Here is a 3,836-nt window from a genome sequence, read left to right as displayed (position 1 = left end):
GTAAGACAACATGCATTACTTCTTTTATGATTGTCATTCAGATTCAGATGTTTCATATTGATGCTCACATTATATTATCACTGTTTTTCTTCATTGTTTATGCCTCTCATACTCAGTACAATGTTCGTACTGACGTCCGTTTTCTTCGGACGCTGTGTTCATGCCCACAGGTAGACAGGGAGGTGAGCTTGTTCCAGATTCTTAGTAGCTGTCAGCTGATTGAGAGCACTCCATTGTTCGGAGGTGCTTATGTTTATTCCTTTGGTTCCTTTATGTATTTCGCGCACGACGGAGTCTTGTTCCGTCTATATGTATAATATGTCAGTAGAGGCTCGTAGACGCGCAGTGTGGGTTAGATGGTCTCACAAGATGTTATTATTATGTATATATTATTTTGATGGCCGAGAGGCAAATGTATATAAGTATTTATGTTTCTATATAAAATATGATTTTCCTACATTTCGTGTATAAAATTGGTAAAAGGGCATTAAATGAGTAAGATGAGTATTAGAACGAGCGGTGCTCGGTGGTTAGCCCCGGGTGCCCGTCGCGACCCTATTCGGGTCGTGACAACTACAGTATTGATGATTGTGACTTGATTAGAATTGGAAAATTGACGAGTCGGGAAAAGGTATAATTGATTGTGAATCAATAAGAAAAAGGTACACCTTGGGGATTTCTTGGGTCAGTATGGATTGTGGTGTCATTTTTTTGCATATTTCAGTTGAGATGTGATTGTTGCATAAGCTTAAGAAGGGAATCTACAGGAATGGACTATGTGATATGACAGAGTTCCGTGAGGTTCGTGATCAGCGACTAGTGAGAAGCAAATTTCAGTAAACCGACATGTGGAGGTTTATAAAAAGTGGCGTGGTGGTACACCGTTGGAAAAGTTAGTAACATTCTACAGTGAATGAGTCAATGTGATTTAAGAGAAAGGATTGTGGAATACCTATTATGTGATGCTGGAGTATATTTCGAGGCAAGACCCTACTCGCGGTAATACAGTATGATTGCAGGTAATATTGACAGGACAATTAGGTAAGAGCTTTTGGTTATTAGAGATTTCGAGTGGCAGTGCAAAATTAGATACTTTCAGAGAATATATGGGCATATCGAGGTGGTATTATGAGGGGTTTGATGGTTATATAATTACTATATGAGGCCTAAGGTTTTGCGTCGAAAGGTTCGGGGTTGTATTAGAATTGCGTATTAAGTAAAGGTTGAGAAATATGATGATTGAAATCATAAGGTATATCTCTTCGATACTAAGTCGATAATGTGGATAAGACTCAACTTATGGAGTCAAAAGCGATAGACTGGATTCGTTATGCGTGGTATGGCTGTGCTTGGTTTTGAAATTCGGAGTCGGTTCTAATGGCTATTGAATATTCGAGAGTTGTGCATTTATTTAGGGTCAGCACGGTTCGAGTTAAGTGTAATGGTCTATGGTTATATTTCCTCCAAGATATTTAAAGATCCGATGCATTTCGGCTCAGATTCAGGGTATGATAGGCTTACCGAGCCTTGTTAGGGTTTCCTTGTGGATTTGATGATTTTTTCTGAGAACCGTTACTTGGATAGAATAATGGGTTGCAATGAGCTTAGTACAGATTTGAGGAGGAACTGTTGTGCGAGAGGTCTTTATAGTGATCAATTGTTTGCTCGGTGAGATAATCAGTGGTATGGTTCCTGCATTGTGATTTGAAGGTTTAAGAAGTTTCGAAACTGGCCAAGTTAGCTGTCTGTAAGACCAGTTTTGATGGAATTACGAGAGATCACAGATGAATCAAGGATTCTTTCTGACAAGAGTAAGTTATGGGTACAAAATTTTGGTATGTGTGTTCTTATGTTGCTAAGGAATCGCGGTACGAGAAATGACTCTAGTAAGTGCGAAGGAAAGGTTAGCGAAATCAGAGTATTTCATCGATTTAGAATAGGTTATGGTTGTAACCGTGTTTTAGAGGATTGCATTGGTTGGGGAAGTAGCTGTGGGGCCTTTTGATTGCATTGAGAGTTGCGATTTTATCAAATCGGAGGATTCGAGTAAGCGATTCGTTATTTTGAGGATCAGTTGCGAGGGAAATCCGAATATGGAGATATAAGAATTGGAGCTTGAGCTAAGTTTAGAGAGTTGTGACTAGTAAGCGAGCCGAGGTGCTTGGACCTGCTTGAGACTACCCGTTGTTGGACCCGTGTTCTAGGAATTAGTTTTTTTTCACCAGATCTGTTGAATGTTCATCCGAGTTTCCATGTTCTGTGTTAGAGAAGTACCGTTCTGGTGGTATCTGTATCACCCGTTGGGATTCAGTTTTGTTCAGTGAGAATCTTTCCTGTAAGGAGAAGTCCGACATGCGTGGCCGATATCTTCAGTTATTGCCGATTTGAGCATTTCTGTCCTCTGTTCGTTGTTGCTTGAGGATGAGCGATTGTTTAATTAGTATCTGATGTAACGACCCGTTTGGTCGTTATTGCGTTTCTGGCACTTTTGACCCTTTTCCGAGCTTGGTTAGGTCACTTTTGACCCGAGGGGACCATTGACACGCTTCTCGAAGTGTCTAGGCTTGATTCGGGTAACTTTTTGTGAAGTGTGGGCTTAAAGCGAAAAAAAGTTGACTCAAAGTTGACTTTTGACCTTTTCCAAAAATTCATCGATTCCGAGAGTTCCGGATGGTCATTTAGAACGTGTGTGTATATCTAGTTCGGTTCCCAATGCCCTCGAATGCATTTTAAGACTTGGGTAGGGAAGTAGGAAATGAAGTATCGGGGGGTGACTCAGCCAACGAGACCTCAGTTGGGAATTTCAAGGCCACGAGTGCGTTCATAGCACGTTTTTATGTATATCTGCATATTTGGTTTGTGTCCGGGTCGTTCCGGGTGTCGATTTCAAATTTGGAAGACACCAGAATTTTCTGGTGTCGAGTGGCAGCTAATGCGGTGGCGCCTTAGCGGTAGGGCTGATGGTCAATGCGGCCGACGGGCAGTGACTAGGGTATTTAATGATATAAAATCCCAAGTCTTTTCCTTCATGTATTATTCCGAAGTAGTTCGTCTTGTGAGCTTTTCTAGAGGTTTCTTGGGCCAGACTCTTAGAGGTAAACTCATTTATCATCTCTACCTAATCTTGATTCTTTATCTCACCTAGTTATCATTAATCCATGTTAGAATTTTCCTAATGTTATGAAAGCCAAGTGGGTTTAATGGATAATTCATCTAGGGTTATAAACCAAGATTTATTGGTTGGGTTTATGCTAGATTATGATGTATCTATGGTTGTCAATCATATGTCTTCCATTGTTAGTGTTGAATCCTTGAATCAAAGAGTTAGGGTTTATACCCAAAATTAGGGGCTTTATTGAAGTTCAAAATTGGGTGAATCTTTGAGTTAATTTAGCAATCAGTTGATGGGTTTTGATCATCTACTATTCAATTTGATATTTTACCCTCGAGTTTCCCAATTTACCCATGTGGGGCCCGTTTTCCCAAATTCTAGGGTTGGTTTTGACCTAAATTGAATGATAGCAATATAGGTATCAATCTTCATGATTTCTAATCTAGATTTCGAATATGCCTAGACTTCTTTGATCTTAAGGCTCAGCGGAAGGGCAAGGAAAAAGAGTGATTGTTGGTGTAATGTTGTTCGGCCATCCAGGTATGTTACGGCTTACCCTTGGTGAGACTTCGTATAGCGAAGCATATATTTAGATTATATTGTCGAAGAAAGCATGTAAACCTTCGGGTATGAAGTTGGGTTGGATATTGTCTTAGGTTAGGCCTTGTTGCGTGATTGGGGCTAGCCACCCCATTGTGTTGTGACCTGATTGATCTGTTGTGTT

The sequence above is a fragment of the Lycium barbarum genome, chromosome 5 (genome assembly GCF_019175385.1).
Source record: "Lycium barbarum isolate Lr01 chromosome 5, ASM1917538v2, whole genome shotgun sequence".
Lineage (NCBI taxonomy): Eukaryota > Viridiplantae > Streptophyta > Magnoliopsida > Solanales > Solanaceae > Lycium > Lycium barbarum.
The sequence above is the reverse complement of the archived record's forward strand: the minus strand, read 5'-3'. Positions refer to the sequence as shown.